This window comes from Protopterus annectens, chromosome 2.part0, assembly GCF_019279795.1.
Source record: "Protopterus annectens isolate FY-2018-M chromosome 2.part0, PAN1.0, whole genome shotgun sequence".
Classification (NCBI taxonomy): domain Eukaryota; kingdom Metazoa; phylum Chordata; order Ceratodontiformes; family Protopteridae; genus Protopterus; species Protopterus annectens.
In genome coordinates this window covers 344,045,100-344,070,987 of record NC_056728.1, presented here as the reverse complement: position 1 = coordinate 344,070,987, position 25,888 = coordinate 344,045,100, and the positions used below count along the sequence as shown (strand labels likewise).

The window sequence follows — 25,888 nt, the reverse complement described above, 5'->3', positions numbered from 1 at the left end:
TGTAAACTGTCCACATGAAGCTCTAAGTGAGAATCAAGAGGAGCAAAATTATTTTAAAATATTTTGATTTGATAAAAGTAATGTAATGTCAAACTTCTGCATGCATGCAGCTGACTAAAAAAGATATGTATGTATGAAGTGTTTTCTCTTTTTTTCTTGAGAACGATTCTAAAGATTTAGTAGGCAGTCTCCCAGTGCTGTTTATGAAATAAACAAGTATTTACACATCCTGAAGTGTCATTCTTGACTGTGTCAAAAGGTAAAATTCTTTGTTATTTAATTTGTACTTTAATATTTTGTGCCGTGACTTGGATTATGAACTTTGGTATTGCTGCAGGTAAGTGTAGAACAAATTACAAGGGCCCAGCACCAAAAGTTATTCTGTGAATTCCACTCTGCTTTGTATGAATAGTCAGAGACTACGATACCCAAGAATTCAGGATGTGCAAATATGCTAGACTAGGTGGAGAAAATTGATCGGTGGAAACATTTTTTTTCTCTCTTAGATAATTGTAGTTAAAGAGTGGAATGAGTGAATAACTGTTAGGCCGCGGTTAGCATTGTCGCCTCACAGCAAGAGGTTATCCCATTCGATTCTCGGCTGGAGTGCCTTCTGTGTGGAGTCTGCATGTCTTCCCCACGGTCGAGTGACGTTAAAGACATGCAGGGAGGTGCGAGTGTGAATGGGCATGCCTTCTTTGATGGTTGGTCGTCAGGCTGGCACCTTGGCAATGTAAAAATCCACTGCCAATCATTAGCGGACCGGAGTTCCGCTATGGCAACCCCTAACCAGGAAAAGCCAAAAGACATTAGTTTTAGTTAAATAACTGAGTCTGCTCATGCCAAAAACCCAACTGACTCAACCACTCCCTCATCCTCCCCACATCTCTTTCCTCCATCTTTATACTCTACCCCCATATAAACTCTTTACCCCTCTAATAACTACTCCATTCCTAACTTACCATTAAAACTATTCTACTGCACCTCTCTCAATCTCTCTCTCTCTCTCTAAACTAAGCAACAGCCATCTATTGCTTCTCACATTCTCTCTCAACCCCTCTCTGGACTAGCAACTGGCATCTATTACTTCTAGCATCTGCACTCTCTGCCTACTAACTTCCTAGCCAGAGCTGCTCACTATTTAAATCAATGTACAAAATACTTACTCCTTGTAACAAGTGCTACCCCAATGTACTCTTCTATTACAATGACACTACTAAGCTAAGTAAAAATCATGTTCTGTAAACATTACTATACGACTGATTATGCTATGCTAAAATTGTTATTTGCATGCTTATAAGTGCAACTTGATGTGTACAGGTACGAGGCTTCTCCCCCAAGCCTCCTCCATTTCTGTAATAAATTTTATACACCCTGACTAAGCCATATAAACATTGGTTGTTTATGTGATGAGAATTGGTGTTATCTGTTATGTATATGTACTGCCCCCCCCCCCACCCCCCGGGCCTCCCTGCCCAGCTGGAAATAGCCGGTTAACAAATGTCATAATAAAATAAATAAATAAAAAGTAATAGTGAGAGAACCTCAGAGAAAATATGGTGAAATTTATTAATGTGTATGTGCATACAACAAAAGAGAAATTAACAGAAGCAAGTGCCTTGTTTCGAGAACAGTACCTTCAAAACAAAAGAATAAAAGGTATCAGGTATGACAGATATTGTGTGTTGTTAAATGTATGAGTGAGGAAAAAAATTAAAGAAATTCATGAGCCACAGCACACAGACTTGGGTATGTGCTGGTAAATGAAATTCATGAGCCCATAGCACGTTGAGGTGTAGGTGTGAATGTGTGAAAGTACCCTTAGAAAGTCTGAAAGAGAGATCAGTTCTGGACACAGTACCTATCTGGCCCATTTTCCCAATCACAATGCTGGAACTGTACATTTTGAGCTTGTGACAGGAAGAAAGCAAGGGGGTACTGTGGGAAAAGGCTGATCAAAACCTTTCCACTGTCATTGCACAATGACAGAATTCCTACCCTTCCCCCCCTGAATGATGTGTGAACTGGTGTCGTCATTTTTTCTAGATTACCAGGATCCAGGGAAATGGGAACAACGTTAAGTACGCAGGATCATATCCCTGCAAAGGGAACACCTGCATGTCTTATGTATCACACATACCTCTCAACCGTACTGAATTCCTCATAAAATACTGGTTTTGAGGGCAAAATATTGGGGTGCCCAGGAATACCTGAGTGGCCCTTTAATTTCCAAAATTCCCAGGTTTTTTATTTAAGATTTTTTTTTTTTTTTTATGAAGAATTTGTTGCTTGACGTCATCACATGCATGGCATGAGCTTCAGAATGCTGAGACATAATTTAACTTGATGCAGAGAACACCAGTCTTCCTCCAGGTTAGGACGTATTAACACAGCAGATTTGTACTTAGTTCATGTTAAGCTGAAACTGAAATGGCAGTCTGCATTTGTACTTAGCTGAAATGGCTCCTGCGCCATTGCTTTGCTCACATCTGTACTTTGCTGAATTTGCTTATGATTCGTATTTTGCACGTTTGTAATTAATTCTGTCTGAAAAGGCAGACTGCAATGCATTTATCTTTCTGCATTTGTACTTATCTGAAATGGCAGTCTGCATTTGTACTTGTGTGTGTGTGTGCTCCATTGCTTTGCTTTGTGCAAGAATACTTTAGTTCATGACAAAAATGGCAGATTTTACTTACGGCCTGCATTTGTACTGAAGCTGAGAAATGGCAGATTGTACTTGCAGTCTGCATTTGTACTGAATCAGAGAAACAGCAGATTGTACTTGCAGTCTGCATTTGTACTGAAACTGAGAAATGGCAGATTATGCTTGCAGTCTGCATTTGTACTGAAGCTGAGAAACGTGTGTGTGCATGAGTTCATATGTGTGGGTAAAATGCCCCAGTTAGGTATAACTGTTGAGTTACTCAGACTCAAACCTTGTAATTCTACTACCACTTGTGATTCAAGGACTCAAGTCCATAGTTCTCAACTGTCCAAACTTTTACAGAATGTCTGAAATGGTTGGTTCATACTTGTGGTCTGCTCCTCTTAAAATTTGTGGTTTTCTGGCAAATCAGTGAGAACTGAATTCACTAAATAATGACAGCCATTTAAGTTTCAGCCTTCTTATCTTTCAGGAAATGCATGGGAATGCAAAACATTTTATTCTAGCAACTTTTCAAAGACTGTACAAGCAATTTTTAAACTGTGTCCCTGGTTTTGGGCCTTTGTCCCCCACCCCAATACATTTTGTTTTTTTCCGGATTTCTTGTGCTGCATAGTTCCTCAGGAGGAGAGAAGTTTAGTGCTGCTTATGCCAAGTCTGTTTGTGTTTGTTGTTAGCAGCACAACAGGTAGAATACTTGCCTTTGATGCAGAAGGCTGTGGGCTCTACTCCCACAGTATGTAGATGGACTGCTGATACTGTACTGTGTTATACGTTTAAAGGGGGTTGATGCTGCAGTCCTGAGAAAGTCCTTTTTGGCGGAGATACCTAGTTTATCAGTTTGCCATCCATTCCCTATTGCAATATTACTAGCTTATAATTTTTTAATGTAACATTTGTAGATGAAACAAATGAAATATAAAGTTGTTTGCTAGCAGCAACCTCTTCATTAGTTGCAGATCTCTTTAGTGTGGAATTATTTAGAGGACTTTTACTTCTGCAGAGATTGTGCATATTTACGGATACTGGTGGATTGTAGAAGTTTGAGTAGACTTATATGATGGACATGTTCTGAATTGGGTAGTTTTGTCATTATTGTTTCATTGCTTACGGGAAAAATGTTCAAAACAAAAAATTTAAAACCTGCTCTAACAAGTGTGCTGTATATACAAGGAATATAATTTAATACAATCAGGAAGGTGTATCAAAGAACAAATGTATGTTTCATATGCAAGGGGACTATGATTTGAAAACAGCCCAAAGGTAATCTTTATCCGCCACTGGTCAGATGCATTTTCTTTGAATGTGGATTTCGATGCTGTTTCAATGAATATGAGTTTCAAGGGCAGAGAAGTTTTAATGTTGTCTATTTTCACTGTGAGACTATACTGCTTTGTTTAGCAGATGTCTATTAGTGTTTGTGCTATAAAATGTAAAACAAAAGTTTTAAATGAAATCCAAATAATCACTGTAGAAGTAAAGCAGTATGCACATTACAGTATTTATGGCAAATAAGGAGAAATAGCCAAGTAATAGGATAGTGGAATGGCTGCAGGGGGGGGAAGGGCTGTGTATGGGGGGGCCCCATTTAACGATGACTTTGTGAGGGGGGGAAGGGTGGCAAACTCAAAGACAGCCCTGGACAACACAAACTCTAGCTATGCTATTGATCAGCAAGTCATGGAGAATGACTTTTGGAGGTCCTAGCAAACTAGAAAATTCTTTTGCTAAGATTAGAATATTGCCTACCAGTAAATGCCCTATTTTTACCACAAAACCCACATTATGCAAGTTACCAAAAACAAAATCCTAAGGTTCATCATCTTCTCCCTTCCCAGTGAACATCATTGCTACACATTTAAAAAATGGTTACCATTTACTACAGGGTCTGGGGTGGCCATATTTTGGTTGTCTGTTCTTCGGTTTGCATTTGAAAATTGGTATCCCATAATTCCAATAGAGTGGGTGGGGGGTTGCATAATTATATATGCAAATGTTATGTTAGTCAGCATACAGATTTGTACCTATTTTTCATGGGCCTTTGTCCATATTTTTGATGTTTCCAAATTGTGCTATGGAATCACAATTATAAAAAGGAAAGTTGCAAGTATTTGAATGAGTGGTTTAAGCTTACTAAAATTGCCCTGGTGGTGAAGTATTTCCATTAAATGGAACTTATGATAAGGATAAATTAGGAAGTGCGAAGGGTATTTTAAAAGAAAAGAAAAACAAAACAAGTGGAGAACAATGGACAGTATTTTATTTTTGGTATATCAAAGCCCTTAAAGGGGAAAAGGAATCAGCATTAAAGGGACTACAGGATACTAATAAGAAGTTGCTACAACAGGTAAAGGATGTTAAAAGCCAGTACAGACCAGTAAAAAAAGGGATCCCTTTATCCTGTCTTGGCAGGTTTGAGAGAAGCTAGAGATGCCCAAAAAGCAGAGAGTTCAAAGAGGATGATAATCCTCCAGTAGCTACTGCACTCCCACCCCTATATGCACTGGTACAGGTAGCTCCCTTGCAGGCATCCACTGTTTCTCAGACCCTTGCATTTTGGTCAACTGTCCACTGGATGCCAAGTCAGAGTGGTATTGTTATATCTCAACCTACCTAGTTCCCCTGTTTAGCCCTCATCTTCAAAAGAGGCAAAGACAGTCAGAGAAGTTTCTTCCTCTTCCTCTCATATCACACAACAGGGTAGGAAAAGAGGTCGTTGCCTCTGGAGAGGATCTTTTGGCACCACTCAGAGAAATATTAGGGGCCAATAATAGAGAGCCTGTTCATTGCCCTTGGACTCCTACTGATATGCATACTATGTCCATAAATCTTCCAAACATTAGAAAAGATGTTAAGGTTTAAGGAGGAATTACCTCACAGTTAGACGTTGCCCGTTCGATTCTCAGAGCGTCTTCTGTGTGGCGACATGCGTGAACGGGCGTTCCTTCATTGAAGGTTGTGCGTTAGGCCCGGCAAGCCAGCACGTAAAACTCTACTGCCAATCATTAGCGGACCGGAGTTCCGCTGTGGCAACCCCTAACCAGGAAAAGCCGAAAGACACAAACAAATAGACTGCTACAACCTCCTTTGACAGATATGAACCAGCTGCATTGGGTAGCCACTTCAGATAAAATAAAATAAAAAAAACAGTTGCTTGCAAAGGCTGAAATAAATTTTACTTTCACAGGGAATGCACTTACAGACAAAAGGACGGGGTTGTTAAAAAAAAGTTAAACAAGTGTGTTAAGACAGATTGGTCTAAAATACAGCATGTAAGCAAAATAAAGGTGAAGCCCCTGCAGATTATTTTGTCTCAAAGCAATGTTTGCTCAACATTCAGGAATATCAGATCCAGAAAGACAAGTGAAGACAACTATTGCAGCTGCTTTTGTGCAGGGACTGCAAGCCCCTGTACAAAATCAAATTAAGCAAGTCCTTGTAGATGGGCAAGGAAAGGATTTGGAGTCCTTATTAAGTGCTGCAAATCACTATACTGAGTATCAGGAAAAACAAAGAAAGGATACTGAGGATAAGCTGTTAACTTTGCAAATAAGGCAGTTAAAAGCACCAAGGGAATGAAGCAGAGGCAGGGGAAGGGGGAGAGGAGTTGCTGGGGGTTTAGTAAAAGTGCTGGTTGAGGGGAACAAGGTGCAGCTGGTTGGCAACAATGAGCTGGCAGTGCCCCTCCTACCTCAGCTGATGGATCATGCTTCAGTTGTGGTGAAGCAGGACACTGATGAGGAGAATGCCCTCACAACTGAGCACAGACAGTCCAAGATACCTGGCCTGAATGGCAGCTGAATTATAGCAACACTGCATTTCCTTCACCACCTCCTCACATTGGAAGGAGCCAAATCACTGTACCGACTATGTCAGGTTAATGTAACAGAAATACATATTGATCCTCTGTTGGCAATAGATCAAAAGGGACCCTGTGTTGAGGTAAAACTAAACTAAAAGGAAATTCCTTTTCTAGCGTTCACTGGAGCCACTAGATCTGTATTAAAAGTTAATTCAGATAGTCAGATATCGATATCAAAACAAAGTAAAAGCAGTTGGGGTAAAAAATGCTACTGTCCCATATCCTGTTTCAGAATCTATACCCATTTCTATAGGACCTATTGAAGAAAGGCATTTTTTTATTCTGAGTACTACTGCATCTGAGAACTTGCTAAAAAGAGGCCTGCTATGCAGACTGGGCTGCATAATGCACTGTACACCAGAAGGGGTGTACTTGGATGTTCCAACAAAATCAGAGGGGGAAGATTTAGCAGTCTTAGCACAAACTGAGGAACAGCCTGTTGAAGGCATACAAATGCTGAAAAACTGCTGCATCAGGTACCTGCTACATTATGGGCTAAACATGCTAATGAAGTAGGCATATTAAAATCTGCAGAACCAGTAAAATAAAACTGAATCCATCTAAACCTCTTCCTAGAGTTCTACAGTATCCACTCAAACCAGAAGCAGAGCAGGAAATCAAACTTGTAATTCAGTCTTTAATGAAATACGGAACAACAGTGCCAGGTAAAAGTCCTTGTAATATTCCAATTCTCCCTGTGAAAAAGCCAGGAAAGGATACTTATCCGTTTGCGCAAGATTTGAGGGCTGTAAATAATGCAGTATTATCATTAGTATTTTCTTGTGGTTTCAAATCCAGTAACAATATTGAGTTTCATACCACCTACAGCCACTTATTTTTCTGTAAAAATACAAAAACAGCCAGTAGTCTCCAAAACACCAAAACGGACTTTAATGTAGTGAAGCGCTTTTTGTCTACCCAAATAGGTAGACTTCATCACACAAACATGTAAAAACAGTGTAACATACTTTTTAAAGCCAAAAAGGTGCCAATTCCAAACCAATCGGCTCTTATACTTACTCTTAAATTTAAAGGTACATCACAAATACACTGTAAAGGTTGCTAAGAAGTTGTAAAAATACATACAAATACATACATATTCTACCATACACATGAAAAAATAGTCCCAAACCTCATAAATTTCATTGCATTAAAATGTAAAGAAACAATAAATAATTTATAATATACAATATAATATATTGTGGTAACACCGATTCTTACCTACTTTGTATAAAAATCAGTACATTTACTAGTAAAAAATAAAATGAAATAAATAAGAAATTTTAAAATCACTAATCACATGTACAATAATAAAAGATAAAAGATTATTAAGAAAAAGGAAAAAAATCTACCGAAGCAGAGAATTTTCAACTTCAAAACGCAAGACAAAGAAGTAATCTCATTAATACCAGGCAAAGTATAGGAATTTAACCTAAGCTGCCATAACAATTCATACTTTTCTAACAACTGACAAGGTCCACCATTTCCATCTGTAACTACCTGATCAATAATTTTGAACAAAAAACTGTGGGTGGGGTACTCATTACAGTGTCTTGCCAGTGCATTAGTGTTGCTGTTCTTCTTAATGTGGTAAATGTGTTCGTAAATCCTTTCTTTAAGCTTCCTGTCAGTTTTCCCAACATAAAAGGCATGACTGACAGGAAGCTAAATAAACCACTGATTTAGAGTTACAGTTGTATCTACCTCTAGCCTTATAAACATAGTGGTTGACTACAAAACTGATACCTGTAGCAATATACCTACAGTAATTACAAGATTCACATTTGTAAGTACCCCCAATCCTGTGGGACTTCCTAATGTTGGTCTCCACTATGTTCTTCAAGTTCCTACCCTTCCTAAAAATTATAGTAGGGTGGATACCCACCTTTTCCACTAAGTCTCTTTCGTGTGAGAGTAAATTCCAGTTCCTTCTCAAACTATTACCAATCTCACCTGCTTCTGTACAAAAAGGTGTAATAACTTTCTTGGGTGGCGTAAGCTATGGTACCTTGCTGGCTAGGCTTACGTAGGCCCTTGAGCCAATAGCCTAGTACCTACCTATGAACCTATGACCCTATAAAACTCTTTTTGAAAAATGGTTTGTCAGACTCATCTACATTGTTCAAAGGCAAATTGTGAATAGTGGACAATTCAATACTATTTACATCACCTCCATTGATACTTTGAGGTCTTCTAGATAAAATTGGGCTGCAAGTTCAACAAAGTCTTTTGTGCCATACTTCACCTATCAATTCAAACACTAAACTTTCAGGATAACCCCTACGCAAAAACATATTTCTTAACAAACTACATTTGTCTTCAAAAGTATGAATCTCAGTTGCCATCTGAGCTGCCCTTACTAATTGACCTTTTAAGACAGACCTTTTCTGATGGAAAGGGTGACAACTGGTAACATGTAAAAGGGTGTCTGAGTACGTAGGTTTCCTGTAAATCTTAGCCAAATACCTCTTTCCAACCGTGTCCTTTTTTAGATCTACATCAAGGAAATTAATAGTGTCTTTGTGGAAGGTGTAAGTGAATCTGAGGAAGAGTACTATTCTTCAAATACTCTACAAACATCTTTGCTTCATTTTCATTACCTTCAAACAAAATAAAGATATCATCCAAATACCTGTTGTATAACTTCACCTTCTTGTACACCTCTTTTTTGAAAATATTCTTACATTCCCAATGTGACAGCACCAAGTTAGCGTGGCTCGCCCCACACGGGGAGCCCATCGCTACACCAACCACCTGTTTGTAAATTTCACTGCTGAACTTCACAAAATTACTATTCAAAATAACATCCAGCATCTCCTGAATTAATCTAATTTCTTTACTGTCTGCCCCATAAAATAACAATCTTTCTGTTACATACTCTAAGCCTACATCATGTGGAAAAGTAAAATATAGGTCAACGACGTCTATGGTTAAAAACATTACATTGTCTTGGAATTCAAACTTGTCCACTACTTTTAAAAAGGCCCAAGAGTCCTTACAGATCTGGTCTTCCTTAACCACATACTTCTTTAAAACAGAGTCTACATACTTAGAACAAGCTTATGTGATGGAAAACTTTGCATTAACTAAGGCTCTCATAGGGGGATCCTGAAGTTTTTTGTGAAGTTTAGGTAACCCAAATAAGTTAGGTATTTTTTGTTCAACATCCTGATAGCTGACTGGTGTCGCCTGCATCCTTGCTACCTTACCTGGTAAGGGCATATCATTTACCAGCTCATGCAAGTAAGACAGTGTTACTTAACCAAATTACTCACAGCTGTATGCCCCTCATGTCTCTTCTTTGATTCTTTAGTATATTAATAATTGTGCAGTATGTTTAAAACACAATGTTAGCAAAAATGCAAATCTTAAAGCTGCATGTTTACCACCACCTTGGGGACCTTCTGTTAATGTATAACTGGGCATTGTTCAGATGCCCGAGGTGCATAATTTACAGTACATACTAGTCTTGGTCTGTATGTTCTCTGTATGGGTGGAAGTTATGCCACAAGGCAGATTCTGTAACAATTATTATAAACTTATTTTTTAAATGTATTCCTTGGTTTGGTGTGAACTGCACTATCAATAGTGACCAGGGAACACATTTTAATAATTTACTCATAAAATAACTGTGCAAAATATTTAACACTAGATTAAGTCTTCACTGTCCCAACCATTTTCAGTCTCTGAATTGGTATAGAGGACCCCTAAGAACAAGATTTCAAAGATTTGTGCCAAACTAAATCTTAAATGTCCAGAGTCACTTCCCTTAGCATTAATGAGTATGAGGAGTACATTAAATACTACAAGGAGATTGAGTCCCTATGAGATGTTAATGGGGAGACTCTCACTGATGATGTTACATTGTCTTACTGCACAAAACTTATTAATTTTATGCAGCAGTACCACAGACCTCTACAAAAACCTCTTCCTCTAACTCCTGATCAGCCCTGTCACAAGTGCAGCCCAGTGATTGGGTTTATGTTAAAACCTTCCAAAGAAAAAAAAAAACAGTTCAAGTCCAAAGTGGAAAGGTGCTTTTCAAGTTTTGGTGACTGTTTTTAATGGTGTGCACTGCAGGTTTCCCAAACTGGATTAATTCACTGCATTGTAAAAAGACTTAGTATGTGGAGGCCCCAGACAAATCATCTTTGTCAGCAAACAAAGAAAAAAAACAAAGGAAAAAGGATGAACTATCTACCCCAGTGAAGAATTAAAAAAAATAGACTCGGATGGCAGTCCATGATGAATGCAGTGGCAGCAGGTACTTCCTTTTTTTTGTCAGCATTTCCTCTTAGAACCTGGTCAAGAAAAAATAGCTTCCTGTTGGTTCTTCGACAATATGCTGTGGACTTAATTGACAAACTGTTGGGTATGTTCCCATATACTTCATCATTCTAGGGCAGGGATTCCCATGATTCTGATTCGTTCATCACAAGTGAAATTTAAAAAGGAACTTAGTGATACTAACTTAATTTGGCATAATGTGATTGATCTTTCAAAGGTTGTGTCCCTTCAGATTGCAACAACAAATCATGGAGATACGTGTTATGCCAAAAATGGGACTGTACCAATGGGAACCAGCAGATGCAATGACACTAGACATGAAAGTGTGTTGAACACTTTACACTTAAAAAGCTATGACTGGAGGTGTGGCATGGGCATGATAGAGGATTGTTATTACATTTGTGCTGTTTGTACCTACCCCTGGCTGCCTACAAACTTGTATGAATGTTGTATTGTGGGCTATATCACCCCTGCTGTTCAACACTTCAAAATCCCTCCAGCATGCAGACTGAAAAATACACGGGCAATTCACTGGGCAGAACAAGCATTTTCAGCTTTTATTCCTATGTATGGAGTGCAGAGAACAATACTCAAAATCACCACGCTTGCTCAAGTTCTTCAGGTGGTAACAAAACACACTTCACATCACATTAGGATTAATAATCAAAAAATTACTGAAATTCAAAGTGTGATACTACAAAATTGGCTGGCACTCGACATAATGCTAGCTGCTAATGGAGGTTCATGTGCCCTCATAGAAAGTTGCCGTTGTTCTTATATCATTGACTGTCATGATAAACAACAGAAGTTGGCCAATTTTATGGAGCAAACGTCCAAAGACCTGACTAGGACAGCTAAACAATGGACACTTTTTGGAAGGTTAGGCAGTGCATTTGGTAACTTATAAATCAGTACATTAACAAGGTATCATTATAATAATTGTTAATATTGTTTTAAGTGTTTTAATATCTTCTGTTCTAAAGGCTGTGATTAAAAAATGCTCGACCTCACCCGCATACACAATGCCACTTATAAAAAATATCTGATAATGAACTTAAAGTAAATGAAAACCAGATCATTGTAGATGATGACTATGATGATACTGAGGCATACTTTATCAAATAAAAAAAAATAAATATAATTGTGGGAGGTATGTGACACAAAGTGTGAAATGGGGGTGACTGTTATGGAAAAATATTATATCTCATGTTTATTCTTCACTAAATACATATTAACATATAGTTTTTTCACAAATTAATGAAATAAAATGTTTATGATATATTTAAATCAAGCCAAAACTAAAATACAGATGCAAAATTATGCAACATATATTTTCATATAAACACTATCCTTATTTTAAGCGCCTTACAACTTCATTCTCTTTTTTCAATTTCTCCAAGTCTTTTGGTATCTAATTCCATGACGGGAATGGAACCCATTCCTAAGTCAAAATATGATTAAAGTTTATGAAATTAGTATTGTTTCAATCTTTGATGTTAGCCACGAGTGCTCTTTGCAGCATCCGCAATGTGCCCAGTACTCATTCCTTTTGCAATTCGTACGGAGTTACATGTATTGGTAACATATCTAATATGACTACAGATTCTTTTATACAAGACCCGTTGCTCCTACTACTATTGGAACTGTCTGGGTATTTTTCTTCCACACTGCTTTAGTTTCTGCCTGCAAATCCTGATACTTTATGACTTTGTGACTCTCTGTACACAAGAGACTGCAGTCACTAGGTGTAGCAATTTCAATGATCGATGCTACATTTGTCTTCTTTTCTTGGACAACCCTATCTGTTTTTCTCACATCCATCTTTTGAACTGCTGGTAATGGGTGATCCCATGTGATGTAGACCATCATTTTCTATGATGCTTTGTGGCTCATGTTTCCAGGGTTTTTCAGCTGCTTCAATATTACAATGTTTGCACAATCCCCAGTGAAACTGTCTTGCCACATTATTATGCCTTTCAGTAAACAATCCTTCTGTCATTAGTATGTCACAACCAGGAATAAAGTGTGCGACTGTTTCCAGTTCTGTTTTACAAAACCTACATATGTCTGTTTCTCCCACATGTTCAATGGACTTTGTAAAGCAATGTGTATGAGGCCCACTATCTTAGGCCACAAGTATTAACCTTTCATCTTTTGGTCTGAATTCGCCTCTCCTTAACCATTCCTGCATTTGATTCTGATCAACATGAGGTTCTTCCAGAAGTTTTCTATACCTGCAACTATATTTATGCATTTTTCCACATTTCTTGCCTTCTCAGCTGATCCTTCACCTTGTATTCTTTATTTTGTTTTTTGGCACATTCAGTTGCTGCTTGACTTTTATCTACTTCTGGTATGATCTCCATTCCTACTTGATGCCACTATGCTTCTGCTAAACCAAGCAAGGATGTCATCTTAGACTTATTCTCCTCATGTTTCAAAACTTTCACTATGTTGGGGTCTTGTGAGGTCAGCAGATATGTGAACAGTCCCAAAATTGCAGAGCTATACATGTAATCAATTTCAAGGAGACCCAAGAGGATTGCTAACTATTAGGAAACTACTGTATACTGACAGATAATTGAAAGGAAAGTAAGAGCTAAAGGAGTTAAGGGATGTTATGTTATGTTAAATGTTATGTTATGTATCTGTGGAAACCAGATTAATCAACAGTCTACTTTGTGGCAGGTATCTGTGGCAACCAGATTAATCAACAGAACACCACGATCTTGTCAGGCTGGGGGATGAGTCTTTGCAAGGCCCTCTGTGAGATAGTTTTGATTGGTAATAAATGTTACAAGGTTGAAGGACAATACATTTTAACACAGATGGCTCACAGTATCATAGGTGGTTGCTAGGCTAATGGCGCTGGGGTCCTTACAAGCCTAGCAAAGAGTTTATCCCTACAAAAGAAACCTCAGTCAGCATCTGTTGCCCCTGTCAATGAGGGACACAGGTGGAACCCCTGAGACAAAATTTGTGGTTTCCCATCCACTCATCAAGGTTTACACTCGAAAAGGGTCAGCGAGGTACTCTGCTGGACGTATATGAGAAATCTATTCCAGAGATGGGGCAGCCTCTGGGAGACAAATCTATCTCTCTAGCAGGTTTTGTTGATGTTGCATATTAGATTTAGGTATTTTAAGCAAGTAACGCCTGAGGAGTTGGACTTGCGGATATGGAGCATCTCTAGTAAGGCAGGGTCCGAGATTGCCTTGTAGGTGAGACACAGATCACCTCTGAGCAATCTGTATGATACTGAGTAGACTGATAGTGATTTGAACCTGTCCACATAGGACAGGTCTTGGAGGTCATAGGTTCTCTTTGACAGATACTTCTGTGGCCTTTCCAGTTGATGCAGGTGTTCGGAGAGGTACATACCAAATGGGGCGTTATCCTCAATTCTTGGCCTAATGAGGGAGAGTACAGAGAGGTAATATCCTCCTTTTTTCTGCATGCAATCCCTTTACTTTTGTGATGAATCAAGTAAAAGACTTTTCTGACTACTGCTACTACATGATGGTCGAATGTAAGATTGTTTTCAACCTGGGAACCCAGGTCTCTCACCACAGGTTGTGTGTATAGGGGGTTGCCATTGATGTGGTAATTGGTACGGGCCATATTTTTGCTGAATGGTATGATAATACATTTTTTTGCATTTAACTTAAGGCCATGACTTTGACACAAGTTATTTGCTGCTGTGAGACCCCCTTGCAGTATAACATCATGTCGGGAGTCAATGACAGCACCCAGCTTACAGTTGTCTGCAAACTTGGCCAGCCACAGGCCTTTTGTCTTTGCCTGGACCTCTAGGAAGTAGATGCCAAATAGTAGGGGTCCCAGGATAGATCCCTGGGGAACACCACTAGTGACAGGTCTGCTGTTGAAGGTGGAGGTGTCTATTTTGACCTTGTGGGTCCTACTGGTGAGCCAGTTGGCCACCCACCTAAGGAGACAGGGATTTATGCCAAGTTATGTTAGCTTTTCGATGATGTCTGAATGGGGGATTGTGTCAAAGGCCGTGGCCAAGTCAAAGTAAGTTATATGCACTGACTTCCCCTCATCCAGGGCCTTGGTGACACTCTCAAAGAAGTCAACCAGGTTCAACAGGCAAGATCTGCCCTTGATGAATCCACACTGGGTGGGGTCAAGTGCTTGGAGATTCCCTACATCCTTGTTTATAAGATCCATACACTCCATGGCTTTATAGATCAGACTTGTCAAGCTAATGGGGTGATAGTTTTTAGGGTCATTAGTGGCACCAACTTTGTGCAAAGGGATGACAATGGCAGTTCTCCACTCTGCTAGAATGAAGCCTGTACTTAGGCTGTGGTTGAATAGAATGCACAATGGCGAAGCTACTTCTTGCTGGAGATGGTGCAGAATACAGCCTGGGATACTATTAGGTCCCATGAAAGCTGTGTTCTTTGCCTTGGATAGGGCCTTTAATACTTGAGCTACAGAGATCTGAGGTGCGGGACAAGTACTGGGGATGTCAAATGGGCCTTTGGGGGGGACAGGGGGAGAAGTTTGCACTGAACCTATCTGCTAGCAGGTTGGCTAAGTAAAAAGGATCAGTGTAAGTGATACTGTTAGGTACCAATTCAGAACAAATCTGGCCTTTGTCACAGAGGTTCCCGATGTAACTGAAGAAGGCTTTGTGGTTTCCCTTTGTTTCGGAGGCTTGTTTCGATTCATAATTGGCTTTGGAGGTTTTCACTAGTGATCTAATTTGCTTGTTGAGGGGGAGGAGGGAGATTTTCCGATTTGAAATGAGTTCCTTTTTACCCTTGGACAACAGTTTATTCCTTTTGTTGTAAAACCTGTTGATAGAGGATGTCCACCAGACATGTTTGTGTTTCCTTGAGGAGTGGGTTTTAGTTCTGTTGGGTATAGCCGAGTCCATGCAGTTGTACAGGTGCTTGTATACTGCACTGACCTACTGTTCAGCATAGTTGTCTGCATCTTTTGGGGGGGGGGTGCAGTGAAGCTACTGATACCCTCCCTTAGGAGGTTGTAGTTAGCTTTTGAGAAGTTTTTTAGCCTGGTTACAGCTGGGGTAGGGGTGGGGCTTGTATGGGATAGAAACTTTGAATGAGACACACCAATGATCTGATCTCACCAGGGAAGAACATACTATAAGAGTGGTACAGCGGTTGCCCATGTTGGTAAGAACCAAGTCCAGAATGTTATCTCCCCTTGTAGGGGATGAGATGAGCTGGTCTAGTGCATTAGAAATGATGAAGTCAAGGAATCATTGGATGAGTGCATTAGTGCAGGAATAGTTCACCCAATCTATAGTGGGGTAGTTGAAGTCACCAAGGATCAGGGTGTTAGGGGGTACCTTGATGGACTCAAGTAGGGCCAGGTAGGAGGAGTGGGTGTCCTCAGTCATGGAGGGGGTTCTGCAGCTGGCTGTAACTTGGATGGATGTCTTGCCAACTGTCAGTTGCACGGGAGTAGATCCAATGCATCATGCTGGCAAACCTATCTGGAGGTGTGCCTGTCCTTAATGAAGATAGAGACTCCACTACCCTTAGTCTTCCCGAGCTCATTTTGGAGTCAGAATGTGTGGAATGAGGTACAGCTTGGCAAGGTAGGGGTATTCTGGGCAGCCCTGAACCAAGTTTCCGTGACCGCACAGACATTGGCATCTTTCAGTGTGAGGAGAGCCTCCAGTCAGTGCATTTTCAGGTTAAGGCTCCTAGCGTTAAGTAGCATGACCTTCAATTTGCTTTTTGACAGACCTTTTATGTTGGAAGATTTGTCTTTGGGACATTGCCGAAAAAAACAAAAAAACGATCTGGAACACAATAAGAGTAGGCTCAACTATTAAAATGATGATGATTTAATATTTCCACAAATAAAATTAGCGCTTTCGGCGGGTAAAATAACCCACCTTCCTCAGATTACACAGCTGGACATGGAGAGCTTATTTATACATCAATACGTATAAAATGTCCAATAACCTTAAAGTGCATTATTGAAACGCTTAGGTTGTCATAGCGACCTTAATATAAGATCGCTACCTATATAATTTTACTTGCGCTACTATCAGCTATAAAAATACATATAAAAACATCCAATGTTTAAAACATGATACATATCTTGCTTGTTGCTATCAATTAAACAAAAATCCCTTCTTTTGCATTACGGCAGGCCATTTCCGTATTATACAAATACGGAAATTAATGCTAAAGTAAGCGATGGCTAAAAAAAGTCAAATGCTAAACATAACCTTAAAATTCATCAATTACACAAATTTCATAGGTTTAAATATCCTTTGAATCGTCATATTACAAAAGGTACTGTTATAAGAGTACTATACATTTTATCTTAGTGACAAAACTGGTAATGTTTTGTTTTGTGACTAAATAAATCTAAATATTATACCAACAAATTACACTATTGCTAACAATTATTACTCTTACTACTATGAATCAATAATAATATGGCACATTAAATAGGCCTAAATAGATAATACATTAATGTTAGTTCACATGTCTAAAATACTAACCTTCATAATAAAGCCTACAAATTCATACTACTATTTATGTATAAACCATGACATTATGTTCACAGTCATATCATCTATTGTGTTTATCTATTGTAGGCCAACCATTTCAAAACACATTTAATAGAAAGGGCCTCATTTATACCTGGTGTAACTTGTGCCCTAGTACGAATTTGCCAACATAATTCATCAATTTCTAGACGGACTTGCCAGGGTCCCCCTCTAATATCTTGTATTCTTTGCTGCAAAATAACAAACTTGAAAGCGTGCCCACTATTTTCCACAACATGCCGAGCTAGAGCATTATTCTGATCCTTTTTGGAAACAGCATTCATATGCTCGTAAATTCTGGTCTTTAATTTACGCTCGGTTTTTCCTATGTAGAAAGCTTTACATAGGTTACATAGGGCAGCATAGACTACTGATTTTGTTTCACAAGTAAAGTGACTATTGATCTTATATTCTATGCCATTTATGCTACAAGTAGTGCCAGTTTTTATGTGCGTACACTGACTGCATGTTCCACATCAATACATCCCTTGTGGACAGTTGGACATCCGTTTTTGCTTTGTTTTTTCCATAATACATTTGAGGTTGTCCCCTCTCCTGTATGTTATTTTAGGTTTTTCACCAAGGAGGACAACTAATCCTTTATCGTGTTTAACAACCTCCCAGTTTTTATTAATAATTTCTATTATCTGTTGGAAATCCATAGAATATGTATGAAGAAAACTACAGCAATAATTAGGTTTAGGTGAATTTAATGTGAATGTCTCTACTTGTGGACTTAAAATTACAGGATTAACATCTCGGTTATTAATGTTTATGGCGGGAAGCAAAGGTGAAAAATGCCCCTCCTCACGTTTATTAGTGACTTCTAGCACAATATTATTGACTAGGTATAGAGGGTAACCCCTTGATGTAAACATATCTATCAATTTTTCACATTCTATTTGAAAGTCACTATCGTCCGTCACCATCCGTGCTGCTCTGACCAGTTGACTCTTGATAACTGATCTTTTTTGATGGTATGGATGGTTACTTGAAAAATGTAGCAGTGAGTTAGAATATGTGGGCTTTCTATATATAGTACTTTTGAAACTATTGTTGATAATATCCTTAGATAAAAGAACATCTAGATAATTCATTTCAGAGTCAGCCACTGAATATGTAAAACGAAGGAATTCTGTCATATTTGTCATGTTATCAATAAACTCTGGAATAATTGATTTATCCCCCTTCCAAATGCAGAAAATGTCATCCTGGTACCTTGTGTGAAAGGAGACATGTTGTTGAAAAATGTCATCCTTAAACAAGAATTCATCCTCCCAGTGAGTCATGACTGCATTCGCGAATGAGCCCCCACATGGGGAGCCCATCGCCACCCCTCATGTTTGTAGGTAAAAATTACCTTCAAAGGTAAAAAAATTGTTCTTTAACACTAATTCTAGAAGGGTTTCAACAGTATAGATGGTATCATCCTGTATTTTTCTAGCTGACAAGAACTCCCTGACCCATACTAGGCCTAAATCCTGGGGGATAACCGTATAGAGGTCTTTAACATCTATTGTCAAAAACACTGAGTCAACGGAATATATTTGATTACTAATGTCCCTCAAGAAAGACCAAGAGTCTTTACAAATATGTTTGACTGTCCCTATAAGGGGCTTCAAAATACTATCCACATACTTAGCGCAAGCATAGGTGATGGACCCTCTACCATCAATGATAGGTCTAAACGGTGGGGCCTGTAGTCGCTTATGTAGCTTAGGTGCACCAAAAAATGCAGGGATTCTGGGTGCAGACATTTCCAAATAGTGAAAAACATCTGAATCAATAAACCCCTCCAAAAACAGATCATTAAGAGTACCATATATTTTTCTGTATGCACCATGTATTTCGTTTAGTGATACCTGCTCATAAGCCATGGTGTCAAGATGTTCCATCATGTATTCAACATATTTATATTGATCCATTAAGACCACCCCCCCACCTTTGTCCGGTCTCATGACTCGAACATTGCAATCCTTCAATAGATGTAAAAAGTCCCATTCGAGCCTAGACATGTTGTTAACACCTTTAACCCTGTTATATGTGACATGGTTCTTAATAGCCCATAAATCTAATTCACACATTTTTTCAAAGGTTGATAAAATAGGATGTAACAATGGGTTATAAGAACTTGACACTTTTAAGCTATTAAGAACCGGGGTATTATTCCCCATTAGAAAATTCAAATTTAATTTTCTAACGTAAATTTTTAGATCAATTATGGTCTTAGTTATGTCCATATGTCGGGCAGGAACAAACGTTAAGTCCTTAGCGAAAAAATCAACCATATCCTGTTGTATATTCAGGAGAGTATAGTTGTACAAGACAAAGTCACTATATGAACTTTTTAACAGAATAGGATCAATGCCAAAATCAGGGTTCAAGATCATCTCCTCCCCCGTCTTTTGTTCCTCGCATTGTTCTGCCTCTGTATTTGAGGGGGGTTCTTCCTCTTGGAATTGTTCACCAAATGAAAACCCTGATTATTCTGTTCAATCTCGTCTTCAATAATGATATTCTGTTGGTTAAAATTCATTGATCCAGCTACTTGTGCATGTCCCTGATTAGGGACCTGGACATTACCATTGCTATTATTGTTGTTGAACCTGGGGCTCCTTCTTGGCCCCTGCCTTTGTTCAGTTGAATAATTGTTGCTACTGAAATTATTATTTGTTCTTTGATTTGGTTCCCCAATGTTATTGGGTTGATCAGCAGCCCCATCAGGGACCGTTGTTGATGCTTTAGGAGGTTTTGGATAGGCACATTTATTGTTATAATCAGTTATATCCCTTGTCAATTTCTTTTTCTTAATGGCCAGAAGTTTTTCCATGCTTGCTTCAATACTTGTAAAGATACGACAGTATTCATATTTATACCGAAAAAACTCCCTGTCAGATATAATAGATTGTTCTAAATTTTCAAGCTCCTCCATTAGAACTGCTATGTCTTTAGAATAATAAGCTATGAGGGCCTGTAAAAATTCGGTACTTTGTCGATCAAACAAGTCCAGGAGTTCCTGATAAAAAGGGGAACTTTCCAAAAGACCAGCAGGAAATCGCCATTGGCGCAGGCCCTTGGGAATAACCTTGTTCCTAATACACTCAGTTAGATATGAAACCTCCAGTTGTAATTTTTTACATCTGTATAGTTTATTATCAAATGAGTCTATTTTTTCTGATAAAGTGCCACAATTTGAAGTTCCTCCTAGGGTAGGCAATACATGCGGATGGAACTCCTGGCTAAAGAAATTGTTATTAGACAAAAAATTAGCCATAATGGGGATCCCCTGCTTGTTTGGGATTCCCTCCATGTTATCAACTGAACGCATATTAGTAATGTTGTTACCTGATTGCACGCCACTGGTTTCAAATGGAAAACCACGGTCGCTAGGCACAAAAAGTCTGTTACTGCTGCTTGGTAATCCAACATCCATATTACGAAGCCCTGGAGACTGTTGTCCGTTCGGTGGAGTTGTAGAGCTTCCGTTAGAAATGGTAAATCCAGGTGGTGGAAAATTGTTACCGGTTCTTAAAACCGGCAACGCCATGGCATCTACTTTCTGTGTTAAGGCATCTACCCTGCCGAGTAGAGCCTCAACAAGTGCTGTTAAACTGCAACTTGAATTGCCGCTAGAATCATTCTCCTCATTCCGCTGTGTAAATAGTGGTGGAGAAGCCTCTCCGGTTCCGGTCGCCATCAACGTAACTCTGCACCAAACACACTAGATAAACTTTGTAAAAAACAAAAAAACGATCTGGAACACAATAAGAGTAGGCTCAACTATTAAAATGATGATGATTTAATATTTCCACAAATAAAATTAGCGCTTTCGGCGGGTAAAATAACCCACCTTCCTCAGATTACACAGCTGGACATGGAGAGCTTATTTATACATCAATACGTATAAAATGTCCAATAACCTTAAAGTGCATTATTGAAACGCTTAGGTTGTCATAGCGACCTTAATATAAGATCGCTACCTGTATAATTTTACTTGCGCTACTATCAGCTATAAAAATACATATAAAAACATCCAATGTTTAAAACATGATACATATCTTGCTTGTTGCTATCAATTAAACAAAAATCCCTTCTTTTGCATTACGGCAGGCCATTTCCGTATTATACAAATACGGAAATTAATGCTAAAGTAAGCGATGGCTAAAAAAAGTCAAATGCTAAACATAACCTTAAAATTTGTGGAAATATTAAATCATCATCATTTTAATAGTTGAGCCTACTCTTATTGTGTTCCAGATCGTTTTTTTGTTTTTTACATTGCCGAAAAAAGACTCAATGGGTGAGGCAAGAACCTTGGCCAGGATCTGGAATTCAGGGGGAACAGGTGGAGGCCATCTCTGGCAAAGCATTCAGGTCTGTCAACCACGTCAGCCAAGGCAGACAAGATACTGGATACCCTTGGAATGAAAACAGAAACTAAGCCAATTGTTGAAGTCAATTATTTTTTGTTGGTATTGTGGTATCATTCTTGGTGAAGGTAGGATGCTGCTTAGAGCTAGTGTCATACCTGCCTGGGACACATACTCTGAGAGCTCAATCAGGTCCCTCTTCATATAGTCCAAGGAGATACGTCTTAATTCATTCACACCAACATGGACAAGTCATACTTGTACCTGTTGTGGCGAGACTTAAGTGCATGCGTGATGTGGCGGATTCTGGCACCTGACAGACAACTGACTGTGACCTTCTCCTTGTTAAGCCAGGTGAGGGGAACATCAATGTGTCTCACAGTTGAGTCATCAATTACTTGTATGTTTGGTTTATTGTTATGCCTTATGGGCCATGTTGGTTTATTGTTATGCCTTATGGGTTGTGTTTGTGAGAGACTGGTGTACTGTCTACTGTGAGTGATGTATTTGCTGTTGTGGATGGACTGTTTGTGATTGTGTTTTGGATATCTCTGCTGTTTAGGTAAGTTTTTATTGAGGACCTCTGCATAGAGGGATGTGTGTTGTGCTTGGCTATATGATGTGAGTGGTGTGGTGTTTGTGCTTGCAATCTCCTCTTTGTCAGGAGTACTGACTGTGGCATGAGAGAGCATGGATTCCAGGTTACTGGTGTAGATGCATTTCTCGCAAGTAGAAGAATTATGTGCTAGGAGAAGAGGGCTGTCATTGAATATGAGGCAGTTGCTACACTGTCTTAGTATGCCCATGTCGACCAGGCTGGCAGGAGAAACTGGTGGGAATTGTCCAGACATAGTGTACTGAATACTTGGGAGGACTTGTGGCGAGAGGGTTTTGATAAGGGTTTGTCTGTAAGATTGTAGACCTCAAAAACTTTCTTAAATGTAAAGTAACTGGCCTGAAGCCCAAGTGCTAAAACCAAAACGCAGATGCTTAGAATAACAGATAAATGTAATCAGGCTACTAACAAGCAGCAATAAATGCAGCAGAATAAAAGCACTTGAAAACTTAACAGCATGCAGCAAAGCAAAATAAGGTAATAAAGCAGGAAGAGCACAATTACAGTAAAAGCATCTGAATAAAATGTAATTTTTTTGTTAAGTGAAGAGGGAGGAAACAAAAGACAATTTAAGATTAAGAAACTAAGGGGGTTGGCCTTCCCAAATGCTCTCTCTGTACACAGTAGACTGAGCTGATAAGCTGATACTGGGAGGAGTGCCAAAAATCAAAGACGCAAGGGGGTACTCCTTCCCAAATGATCTCACTGTACTCAGTTGAGTGAGCAAATAAGATGGGAATGGAATGAGTGACCAAAATCAAATTTACAGTAGGGGTGGGCAATTCCAAAGCTACCAAGTTTAAGAATACAGCAACACTTAGGTGGGAGGATGGGAAAAAAAACAAAATGCAGATGGAGACCAGCAATATTCAATATTCAATACTTATATCAGCTTGGTATATCCAGGTAGTTATAAAATCAATCATAGCCAGCTAACCAGCACTGCTAAATCAGTTCTGCTACTGAGCACAATTTCATAGAAATGCAAGTCTTTATACCAGTAGTATAATAGAATAGATAGACCCTCAGGCAATCAGATAAACACAGAGAGGTACTGACCGGTAGCTTACACCTTGGGTGGGCTGACTTCACATAATGTAAAGCAACCCCCCACTGTGAAACCAGCTGGCTTAGAGCTCAAGTGCTGAACTAAACCTGAGAAATAAAAACGCAGACAGAGGCCAGCAAATAAATGCAGTACAGTTTTGTTAACTATCACTGAAACAGATCAAGTGCAAAAAAGTATACTTATATCAACTTGGTATATCCAGATGGTTACAGAATCAATCATAGTCAGGTAACCAGCTCTACTGTTTTGAAATGCATATTTGTAAAGTGTTCATGTGAAGCTGTAAGTGAGAATCATGAGGAGCAAAATCATTTTAAAATATTCTGATTTATTAAAAGTAATGTAAACACTTTGTGAACATTCTTGGTGCAGTGCATTGTCTGATAATGTGATGCAGACACAGAAAATTTTAAGAAACACCTGAAGTCCGGATGAATAGAAATGTGATGATAAACAGCTTTTAAGTCTAGTGTTACCAGGAAACTAGAAAGGAAAAGAAGAGGAAATAGGTTGTGAAGTGACATCATTTTCAAACTTGGGCACTATTACAAACAGGTTTAGGAAAGAAGGATCCAGATCTGGTCTCCAAGTATTTTCTGTCTTTGGCACTAGAATATCCTTGAATACAAACTTTTCCAAACCAGGGAAGGGGGAACTGGTTCTTTCACTCCTTGGGACAGCATGTGATGAAGAACCAGTGTAAACAAAGGAATCTGATCTGGAAGATGAGGAATAACCCCGTTGAAATGAGGAATTTCCTCCCACTGCCATCTGTAACCTCGATTACAGATTTTCAGAACCCATGCCTGAAACAATCTGTTGCTAAAGAGAAAATGAGGATTCAGGCTTTCTAGAAGGAAAAAAAGGGGGCCATGGGGGGATCACATAGTCTCTTGAATAGTCATTCAGACTTGTTGGACTGTCCCTGGATTTGGGAGGTTTGAGGTTTATTTTTGGAACCCCCTTGCCACTTTTTTTAGACGTCCATTTACCTGTACTTTGTCGAGACTCTTTATTCTGCTTTTTGCCAAAATAGGATGAGAAGAAAGAAATTCCCTTGGAAAATTTGGAAAAGAAGAGCTGAAATTCTTAGAGGTTCCATGGATCAGCTTACCCCTTTCATTACACTTTTTGATCACCTCTGCAGCAGATGGGCAAAACACTAAATCTCCATCCAAAGGTGAATTTAAAATCTCAATTTCAGCATCATCTGGGAGGTTCTGAGAATACAAGAAATAGTACAAGTGACCACAGTCCTTAAAAAAGTATCAAAAGGGTCATATGCGTACTGTAAACAATGAATAGTGACCTGTGCAACAGAAGAAACTAAATTATTTAAAGCAGATCTTTCCTCACAAGAAGAAACTGTAGAAAAATATAATATTCCTTGTACTTTCACAATTTGTTAGAACAAATTTTAAAATAAAAGCCTGAACAAGCCAAAATTCTAAAAATCAAAGTTGTAGAAGTATACACTTTTTTCCCATACTTATCAATAATTTCTCTCTCCCTAGCAGAAAGAGTAAGACTGGAATTAACTAACTGCTTAGCAGCAGTGAAATCTACTACAACTACAGCTGCTTGGTCAGGTCTGGAAATAGTGGAAAATATTTTAAGAGACTGAGGAACTTTATACATCCTGTCTGCCTTTTTGGGGGAAGCTGGCTGACTATCAGTTGAAACTGCAGGCAGTGAGACACACATCCTCTACAGCAGATAGAAAGTACAGTTTTGTACCTACCATAAATGTAGATGTCCGATAGGTATGCATCTGCAGTCATCACATATGGGTTGTCCTGCCTCAGGCAGCCCTTCGGTCGGCCGGATTCCAAAGTCTGGGTCCGGCGTCGGCTGATGTCGCCCTTTCCCCGACGTCAGAGCACCTGGGGTATAAAAGCGTCAGCCGACGCCATCTTCCTCAGTGTTTCTTGCCCCAGATGCCAGGTGCCCTCAAAGGAAGGCTAAATTTGGAGAAATGCAATAAATTCCAAACATGCACAGAAATATATATATATATATATATATATATATATATATATATATATATATATATATATATATATATATATATATATAAATAAAACAAATACACCATAATAGATAACCCCAGCTAGCTAAGAGAGGGAGAAGTACCCAATAAGTACCAAAGAGGGGAAGGAGGGAGGGTAAACCTGACTGCAGATGCATACCTATCGGACATCTACATTTATGGTAGGTACAAAACTGTACTATGTCCTTCAAGGATGCATCTGCAGTCATCACATATGGGTAGAATACCATAGCCAATCTGGGGGTGGAGGATCTATGTAAAGGATGGTGTAGCTAAAATGCCCTGCAGGACTGCCGTATCAAAGCCTGCTCTGGATCTGGAATATAAAGGTAAATTGTAATGCTTGGAAAATGTATGCACGGAGCTCCATGTAGCAGCTTCTAGAATGTCCTTGGTAGCCA

At 39.0% G+C, this 25,888-nt stretch overlaps 1 protein-coding gene across 2 annotated transcripts in view; it reads right to left on the bottom strand.

The window, feature by feature from the left end:
• The window catches only part of LYRM7 (LYR motif containing 7), a 262,162-nt gene that overhangs the window by 156,077 nt on the left and 80,197 nt on the right, over positions 1-25,888 (bottom strand). The window lies entirely within an intron of this gene.